A 10,984-nucleotide genomic window follows, 5' to 3' on the forward strand; every position below is an offset into this window, starting at 1 on the left:
AATCACTATGTAGCATCCCTGTGCATACACTTGCCCGCATACATTGTTTATCAATAGTTTCCTATTTATAAACAATTAGGTAACTGCTTAATCTCCTTGATCACATTTCCCATGATCAATCATAGCCATCAGATCTTCAATCTTTTCCAGGTTCAATGCATCTTTCGATCTGAAAATGTTTTACCCCGCCTTGGAACTTGCATAATAGTCTTGGAACTTGTGCTAGGGTATTGCAGTTCAATCTGAGCTGTAGATCTTCATGTCGACTTTTCATTGCCTTAGATTCATTAACAAGCTTCATTCATAGCTCACCAATGATTTAATCTACTCCAGCTCATCAGCTTCCTTCATTAAATACTGAATGTAAACATTTAATACATTCTGTTATAGCTCGATTACAACTTGATAACAACTCGGTGAATACTAAAGTTTACTCGGTAGACATTCCACCTTCATTAACCGATAGCGATAACCTTAGGGTTTATCGACTAGGATCCTTAGGGTTTACTGACTAGGTTCTTTGCTTGATAACATAGTATAGTATTAACCTTTACAATTTACAACATATGTATGATGTTAAAACAATCTAAACATCATGATCTCATCATTGTCTGACTCGGTACTAGTTGCCCATTGAATACCTTATTCATCCCCTTATTCATCATTTTCTTTCCTGTGTCTTTTACCGACTGTTATTACTGTTTAAAAAATGGGTTTTCCTTCCCCATAAGTTGGCTATTATTTTTGAAATTTTGAATTAGACCTGTTGTCAGTTGGTTCAGCTCTATGCTAGGTCTTAAGGCTTTTAGGGTTTTAATTCCAAATTCTCCAATATTTTCACAAAATATTGAAAGCCCCTAGTTTCTAATTCCTCGTTACTTTATCCACTCAAGTAATGGGTCTCAGGTTCGTAAGAAGTGTTCCCCCTTGTCATTTGCCTACGCGGTCTTGTGAATTAATCATAAATTTTTGCCCCTTTTACTTATTTTCCTCCTAGTGTTGTTGGGCCCATTAAATCATGCGCATATTTTAGGAAAATCTATGGCTTTCGCTATTTCACAAGGCAAAGTTGCGCGTGGTTTAAAACCTGTGAAATGGTGAAAAGGAATTGTGTTCAAAACAGCTAAAAGGGTCTCACATAAAACATGTTCATCTTAGATTTCATCCAACGGCTGGCGTTGTTTCATAGCCTGAACTTGTGGGTAAAATACCTTTCACGAAATGGCAAAAAGGTGGTGGGGATCGGAATGCAAGGAATTGTCTAAAGGGTTTCACTTAAAGGATGATCATCTCCAATTTGATCCTATGGTTCATGCTATTTCTCAAGATAAAAGGGCTCGACAATTAAACTCTGCAAAATGGCGAAATGATGTGGCATTCCAAGTAGATAGTCCAGCTGGTCTAGAAGGCGAGTAAGATGATGGCATGTGGTAGAAAATGCAATAGTTAGCGAGGCAAGTCAGAGAGTTTAAAAGAAGGCGGGTCCCAGAAGTGAGTCATGCTGCGGGGTAAAAGGTGTTTTGACAGATACAAGTGGCAAAAATGCAGAGGAAACTAATGTTTTTCTCTCACCCAATGAAAGACTGACATATCAGCTTAGAAATCAACTAGATGCCAGTTGTTTAGAGTTGAGTCAGAGGGCCCATGTTTGACCGAGTCAGTTCAGAGTGTAAAGATCAATCAATTCTCATTTGATCGGACGACCTGCGTTATTTCGCAAAGGTAAAGTGCTCATGCTTTATGCCCTGCGAAATGGCGAAAAGGTTTTGTGTTCCCAAGGGCAAACAAAATATGAAGTTAAAGGAAGATCAACTTTGTCTTGATCCAATGGTTGGTGTTATTTTGCGTTTGTAAGATGTTTGAAGGATATGCTTCGTGAAATGGCAAAAGTAAAGGGCATTCAGCTTGGTGTCAGGCTAGACAGTGATGTGTATCTGAACACATGGTTTCCAAAGATATTAAAGGTGCCAAGGTGTAACCGGTGGTTATAACATGCAGTTGACTCAGAATTAAACTTAAAGAGTCTCCTAGGGCGAATGGTTGAGTGCCACGTGGTATCCAGTAACCAGAGGAAGAGTGGGGTAAGCCAGCCAAGAAAAAGGTCTCACTTAAAGGATGATCATCTTCGATTTGATCCGATGTTTCGCACTATTTCGCAGCCTAAAGTTGAATGCAGATTAAGCTCTGTGAAATAGCAAAGAATCGTTAGCTATCGGGTAGAAGCGCGATTAGTGAAAAGGCTAACTGTCCAGGTGAGAAGTTAAAGGCCGAGCAGTTTGAGTCCCATCTGACACTTGGCATAGTTTCACAAAGGAAAGATGCTCATGGGATAAACTCTGTGAAATGGAGAAATGGAATAAGGCCCGATGGAAAGGTAAAAGTTCAGAATGTAAAGATTGATCAAGTCTCATTTGATCGAACGGCCCGTGCTATTTCGCAAAGGGAAAGTGCTCACGCTTTAAGCCCTGTGAAATGGCGAAAAGGTTTTGCATTCCCAAAGGCAAATAAAATAGGAAGTAAAAGGAAGATCAACTTCATCTTGATCTAACGGCTGGCGTTATTTGGTGAAGCAAAATTGTCAAGAAGTTATGCCTTGTGAAGTAGCGAAAAGAGAAAATACACAGGCCTTATGACCCGTTGGAGCAAAAATTTTGAATTCTTTCATGAATTCAATTCTGAAGGGAGGGCCAAAGCATGTGGAGTCAATGTCGCAGTTAAGAGCCTAGTTGCCATATATGATCTCATATCAATTATACCGAGGTATCATTCTAAAGAGTATTTGCAAAGAAGCAGTTGCAGAGCGGATTTCTTCAATTGCAGAGCTAATTCCTTCGAGTAAAAGCAGTTTTTTCTATACTCTTGTTTAGCCATCATTTTTAACTGTGTGTGCTTTAAATTGAGATTTTGATTTGTCGTAGAACAATTGAGGGTGATTGTTAGATTGCTTGCTTAGTTTTAAGAGATGGCACCTAAGAGGGAATTCTCAAGAAAGGTCAATTACCAAGAGAGGGCCTTTTGTGATGATTTCCTTGAACAGTTGATGTTGTCAACTAATGTGGCTTCCAAAATGAAAGAATTGGTGCCAAGAGCTCCTCACCTGAAAATAGGAGAAGGTTTATATGATAAGGGTAATTGGTTAAGAGACCCTCAAATAGGGATGTCTGGGTTGGGATTATTCAAGGTTGGATTTAGCATGAGAAATTCTCCAGCCCCTCAGAATAGTATGTGGGAGTTGGATGTTGGAAAGTTGGTGGTCCCTAGGGTTTTCTTTGATGTAGATCTTTTGACCTAGATTGCACATAATTATGACCTAATCTCAAGAAGTGTTATGGATATCAGTGGGAAGACCCTCATTAAGATTAATGATGAGGAATTCAGGAATGCCTTTGGGTTAAGCGAATACATTGATTTTTTGGAGCCTATTGATTTTAAATCATTAGCTCAGGTGTATAGTGTGCAAAGGAACCACCTTAGGAGTGGGCCTCTCAAAGAATTCTTTATGAAGATAGGCGGGTTGACAGTTGTGGGACCTAACACTAAAGAGCCTTTTTCTCTAAATTTGTTTACCCTTAGGGCTAAAGGATTATACTCGTCGCTCTGCCAAATCCTAGGGGAGGATGCTGAGGCAAGTATGCCTACTCACTACATCCTGATGGTTGCTCAGATTTTGAATCCTTCTATGGCAATAACTTTTGATTATGCTTCTTTTATTACTGATGCTATCCATAATGGATTGATAGGGATCAAGAATGGGAAAGTAGATAGGCCTTTTGGGTGGTATTCCCTTCTTATGCATTTGTTTTTGTTCAAGGGTGGTGATTATTTTGGAAGTGGAATGGATATTGTGAAAGAGAAGGATGGAGAAAAGATGCCAGTGCAATTATGGAGCATAGTGTTGTCATGGGACAGAGAAGATGCAAGTTTTCTAAGGTTTGACAAATATTTTGCATCAAAAATTAGGACCCTTATCTATTCGGAGAATCCAAGAATTCCTAAGGTGCTTTTGGAATTCATTAGGCCACAAGAATTTGAAGAGGACATAAAAATTGTCCACAATTGGGGTGATATCTACTTATACCCTGTTTCCACAGTTTTTAGAATATATGGTTTCATAAGTACCCCATTTTTGTTACCTTATCAGGTCCCCCTTAAAGTGCGAATTGTAGAGATTCTTAGGCAGATTGGTGTTGTGCAGGAGGCAGAATTGATAGGCAGAGGTAAGGGGACCATTTTCCCTACAATTACTATGGCACACCAATTTGTGATAACCAAAGGAGGTTGGAAATGTTTTGAAGATTTCCTTTAGCCATATCATTTGTCAACTATAGTCTCCCAGTGTGCCAACCCTAAAGACTTCTTTAATGGAATGTTTAGGAAGAGGGCAATATGCAAGGCTAAACCCCACCAATTTCAGTTTCCTGAAGACCTCATTAGAAATGAGTTTGATTTAAATGAACAAGAGTTGAGAAAGGAAAAGTGGGTGGCTTATAAAAAGGCCTCTGACTTGGTGCACCATTTTGACATAAGCTATGACCCTTTGTCTAGCTTTCACCCCTTTGCAAAGAAGATGAAGTTTTTGATTCTTAGTTTTGAGGAGGTGATGCAAACACTAAAAGAAAAGAGGGAGGTTGTAATCAAGAACAACCCTGAGAAAGAAAGACTAATTTTGAGTAGGTCTGTATCTGCTAGAGAAATTCCTCCTAGTGATTATATGTTGCACAATAAATCTAATTACAGTGTGCTTATGCCTACTGGTTTTCTGGACTAGTTTGCTGTGGATTTATCTTTTGAAAGTGTGAATCTAGTTCCAAAAGGTATACCCGCCTGTACTATGAATAAGTCTGAAGTGTAGAAGGTTAAATCAAACCTTGTCATATGTTGTCCTCAGAATTTCCTTCCCCTTAACATTCCTCTTGCATAGAGTTTAATCATTTTATTATAAGGATGTTGAAGTGAGCCAGATTTTGAAGACAACAAAAGTGGCAACTCTACTGGGGAGAGTCACAATAAGGATACAGATGCAGATTTGTGTTGAAGTTTATAAAGAAAACTATTGTGTGTTTATGGATTAGACTGCTTGTTTTCATAATTCCCATAGTTTTGTGGGTGGCAACTCTGTTATTTTTTGAACCAGTCCTTTTGAGATACAAATATTTCTAAAAGGAAGACAAGCGAGATGCAAGGAGCAAAAAACACAAGATCATTCATGAAAAAACATCCTCATGAAACCTTGCAAGAAGGTCTGCTAGAACAGTCACGAAGAGGCCAGAAGAGGTCAGTGCTTCACGAACCATCAAACATTGCCTGGGTGCAAAAGGGAAATAGTACTGGTAAGGCACTTGATCGCCCTATATATGCAAAATATAATTCCTCATCTAGAGATTCTGAAAATGATGTATTAGGTTTCCATTCTGGATTGTTTGGAAATATAGATAATACTCATGCTTTGAATCAAGATTTATGACATGCAAGCTTTTTTGGGAAGGATAGGACCAGTTCAAATACAATTAGACATTCTGTGCCTAGAATAGTTGATGGGAATATTAGTTTAATCGACATAGATCAAGTCAATGTATCCAATTCAGAGGAAACTTTCCATAATGAAGATAAAGTATCTCAAGAAATTGAGGATCTGAATAAAAGAGTTCACCATCTAATTTTCGTAACAGCCCAAAAGGAAGATAATAGGGAGAAGAAAGTCAAAGCTAAATTAATGGAGAGAGATAGGCTTCCTAGGCAGATAGCTGATCTTGAAGTACTCGCTAAGGAGAAAGCAAAGAGTGATGAGGAAGGCCCTGTGATTAGAGAGATTCTAATCCCCAAAAATAAACAAGCTTATAAGTCAGCAGTCCAGCCAAACAGGGAAGTATTTAGTGACTCTCAGCTTCCTAGGAAACTAATGCAGACAAAGGAAAATAGAAATGGGTAGATGATGGAATGGAATCTAAAATTGCAAAAGAGATCTCTCATAGGCTTTCAGCACGTGAGAGAGAAATGGAAAGAATGAGGAAAGAAAAGGAAGATCTCCAAATGGAATTGGAAAAGGCTGAGCTGGAAGCAGCGAATCAAGAAGTGAAAAGAAAGATTAACTACTTAAAGGCTCCCCCTATTACATTTCCATCATAAGATCTTAGCAAGCCTAATCCTCAACACATTTCCCTTCCTCCGGCCAATACCCAACCTGTAGTACAAGATAATATTGCCTCAGTAAGTCAAATCCCTGTGAATAAGCAGTACACCCAAGTACCTCAATCCCCAATCCCAAAAGTTAAAATGACCATGGGAAATAATAATGCTATTACCCCTTTTCAAAGGAGACCGATCAATTTAGAACAATATAGACAATTGTTCTTTGATGGGATCCCAAGATATCCCAATCATGTTCCTACTGAGCTAAGAGATAGACTCCATAAATTTGCTGGGAATAATGCAATTAGTACTGAAGAACATCTGAAATCTTTTGGGGATCTAATAAACAATTATGAGATAGTAGATGAAGTTGTTATTATGAAACTGTTTGTCCAATCCCTGGTTGATGATGCAAGATATTGGTATAGAGGTCTCCTAGTTAATAGCATAGGGTCATGGGAAGATTTTAAAAATTATTTTCAAGAGTAGTATGGTGACAAGAGTAATGTGAGCTTCATGCTCAATGAATTCAACAACATTAGAAAGTCTGAAAATGAAATGGTCACTGATTTCAATGCCAGATTCCAGAGGGCCATGCACAGAGTGTATCAAGTGATGAGGTTAGATGACAACATGTGTCTTAATACATACTACAATGCATTTGATTCTAAGATGGCCTATATCTTGAGAGATAAGAATCCACATAACTTGAGAGATGCTTTTAGAATTTCCATAAATGTAGAAAGTAACAGAAAAGCATCCAGGAAGTTAGGAAGAAGGATAGATGGTAGATTATGGCAAGAAACAAAACAACAACCTAATAAATTTGCTAAGGAGGATGAAAATATAGAGAAATTGGTTACTGCTATGAAGGATTTGACTGCCAAGGTTAACAAAAATGATAAACCTCATTATAATTGGCAAGATAGACCCCCTAGATTGCATGATATGACATATAATACCAATTGGAAAGATGGAAAGCCCCAAAATGAGAAGCCCAAAATTGCCCAAAATCAGGACACTCCAGATCCCTTGAAAGGGAAAACTATCCATAATATAGAAAATACTCCCTAGTGTATTGCTTGTGATGGGCCACATTCTCCTCATCAATGTGCAGTGGCTCAGGCTCTTGAAGAATCTATGAGACCAGAAACGGAGCCTGACATCAATATGTTTGAAACCATCATAGAAAGTGATGAGGAATCTGTGCAAAGTGAATGCAGTGATGTGCTAGATAATGAAAGGTTAGTTCAAGGACAATTAACCTTAGATTGGCATCCTACATTGAATGTGGTAACAATTGAGGATGAAAAGGTTCATCTTAGAAGGCCTAGTGAGGAAGAAGTTAAAAATCTTACTAAAGCTGCTATTGCCAAAGCAAAACACAATTATAACCTGAGAAGCACTAAGAGAGACACTAATCAGGGTGAACCAAGTTCTATGTTCATAAAAGAGGTCACTCAAAAGGGGGCATCAAGTAGTGCTACAACTATTCCTAAGATCGGTCAAGAAACAGAGGGACAAGTTAAAGATGTATCCAAAAGCACAAATGACAACAATATTGGTGATATACAAGGAGCGGCAACAATGAAAAAGGCAAGTCAGCTCAATATAGAAAGAGTTAGAGCTAGCACTAAAATAAGCAGTAGTTCTACATTTGACATGGCTTAGGCTCTTACTCAAATGAAGGTCACTGTCCCATTGATAGAACTACTGAAGATTAAAGAACACAGGGATGCAACCTTGTCTTTATTTTCTAGTATATCTGATAGTGACACAGTCCTACCCACCGATTCAGTTAGAAAGGGAAAAGAATCAGAGTTCCAAACCCCAGAGGTATATGTTGGAACCACTATTACTCAAGAGCCTTCACAGGTAGATCCTTTCTACGTTACTTTATTAGTAAACAACCGGTTAATAAAAAACTGCATGATAGATTCAGGAGTTGCTGCTAATGTAATGCCCTATGGTGTTATGAAAGAATTAGGACTGTCACTAACTACTATGTATGGAAAATGTTATGCTATGGATAACCGGGAAGTGCCTGTGATAGGCACAATGAAAGATGTTGAGGTAAAAATAGCAGCATTCCCTAATGCCACTTGCAAAATGGATGTTATTGTTACTGACACTAAACCCCACTATGGTATGTTACTTTCCAGGCATGGGCAACAGCAGTGGGAGGAAATATTCAACTGGACTTATTCTATGCCACCATTCCAATTAATGGAAATCAGGTCAAACTATACAGAGAGCCACGAGCTCCTAGGGTAATTGAAAATGTAGACCCTAGTATGCTCAATTGTATGATTGATGTAGATCTAGATAACTTTAGACTTCAACCAATTTTACCTCAATTGAAGAATACTGACCCTATTGTGGTCGAATTACAAGCACAATAGTATAGACTATGGCAGATGTATTTTGATGGAGCTTGCTCCAAAGAAGGATCTGGAGCAGGGGTTCTTTTTGTGTCCCCATCAAGTATAACTTTTAAGTATTCATTTTTGTTGGCATTCCAGTGCACAAATAATATTGCAGAATATGAAGCCCTGTTACTAGGACTTGAGGTTGCAAAAAGGCATGGAATCCAACTGTTGAAAGTGATGGGGGATTCAGAATTGGTTGTCTCTAGGTGAGATCTAAATATGCATCCAAGAATGATAGGTTAAAGCAGTATAAGCATGCTGTTTGGGATGTTATTGAGTATTTTGATGCATTTCTTATTAATTGGATAGAGCGAGCAAAGAATATTATGGCAGATTTCCTAGCTAATGTTGCTTTGAAAAATGACGATGCAACACTAATCGGTATTTCCATTGTGGAAATAAAATCTAGGCCTGTGATTCCTGATAATGTGTACAATTGGCAAGTTTTTGCTGATGATGAAGACATTCTTAGGTTTATTCAATGTGTTAATGATTATGATGGACAAAAGATTGATTGCAATGCATTGGTGGAAGTGGTAGACAATAGAGAGACAACATTTGGAAATGATTTGGTCCAGTTGGAAACTAATGAAATACCTAAAGGGCTAGTAGAGCTGGAGAGTATGTTCAATTACAATGATAGTCACTTACGTCAGCAATCTACCACCAAATTGGAAGAATTAGAGGAGGTAAATTTGGGGACTGAATCATCCCCTAAGTTAGTATATATTGGCAAAAAATTACCTTCTCATGTCAGAAATAATCTTATTAATTTATTAAGAAAGTATAAACATGTTTTTTCTTGGTCTTATGAGGACCTAAAGGCATATAGACAAGATCTTTTTCAGCATGAAGTTCCTTTACTTCTAGATGCTAAGCCTTTTAGACAAAAATAGAGACCCATTAATCCCTTATTAGAAGCTAAGATGCAGCAGGAGCTGACTAAATTAAGAGAAGGGGGGATTATCAAACCTATAAGACATTCTTCATGGGTCTCCAATCTAGTCCCAGTAAGGAAGAAGAATGAGGACATTAGATTGTGTGTAGATTTTAGAAAAATTAAATGTTGCTTCCTTGAAGGATAACTACTCATCCCCAAATATGGAAGCCATGCTACAGAGAGTGACAGGATGTGACCTTTTATCCATGATGGACGGTTTCTCAGGATATAATCAAGTGTTAGTGAAGGAGTCTAAACAGTTTAAAATAGCCTTCACTACTCCATGGGGAACATATGTTTATGTGAGAATGCCATTCGGATTAAAAAATGCTGGAGCTACATTTCAGAGAGCCATGGATGTAGCTTTCAAAGAATTCATTAACATCATCATGGTGGTTTATCAAGATGATCTAACCTGTTTCTCTAAGAAAGTTGATCATTGTGGACATATGAAGAAGGTGTTCAATAAAGCCTTGGAATTTGGTGTATCACTAAATCCCAAGAAATGTCATTTTGGAGTCATTGAGGGAAAGCTATTTGGACACATAGTTTCCAAGGAAGGGGTAAGGATAGACCCTGAAAGAATTGAAGCAATCAATAAGGTGTCTGAACCTAAGAATGTAAAAGGTATCCAATCTTTTCTAGGTAAAGTAAATTTTGTTAGGAGATTCATTGCAAACTTTGCAGAAATAGTGAAGCCTATTGTCAAGCTGCTCAAGAAGGATACAAAATTTTGTTGGGACCAAGAAGCCTCAAAGGCTTTTGCTGAAATCAAGAAGGCAATTCAGGAAGCACCAGTGCTAAAATCTTCTAATTATAGTAAGCCTTTTTCTCTGTTTTCCTTTGCTTCATATCATATAGTAGCAACAGTATTGTTACAAAAGGACGATGAAGGATATGAACATCATATAGCCTTCTACAACAAGTCTTTGCAAGCAGCAGAACTGAAATATGAAACCATGGAAAAACAAGCTTACGCTTTGGTCAAAGTTGTCAAAGCTTTTAGGCCATATTTGGTGAATGCAAATATCACTTCCTATGTCCCACATGCTACAGTTAAGGATATTTTGTCTCAGCCTAAGGTTATTGGGAAAAGATGCAGATGGATCAACAGAATTCAAGAATTCAACTTGAAAATAAAGATCACCAAATTGGTGAGAGGTTTAGGTTTGGCTAAGCTCATGACTGAGTCTAATCTCATGAATGTAGAAATACATAATGTTAAAGTTAGAGATGTTTTAGTCACTAGTATTGAGAGGCAACCTTGGTACTTAGAGATAGTCCAATTTTTAAGAGGTGCTACATTCTCAGAAGAAATGACACATAATCAGAAAAGAACTCTGAAACTCAAGTCCCAAAAGTATGTGCTTATTCAAGGTGATCTTTTCTAGAGGAAAAGAGATGGAGAGCTACTAATGTGTTTGGATGAATTCCAAGCTAAATGGGTGCTGACTAAAATGCATGATGGGGTATGTGGAGGTCACTA

This window comes from Cryptomeria japonica, chromosome 8 (assembly GCF_030272615.1).
Source record: "Cryptomeria japonica chromosome 8, Sugi_1.0, whole genome shotgun sequence".
Lineage (NCBI taxonomy): Eukaryota > Viridiplantae > Streptophyta > Pinopsida > Cupressales > Cupressaceae > Cryptomeria > Cryptomeria japonica.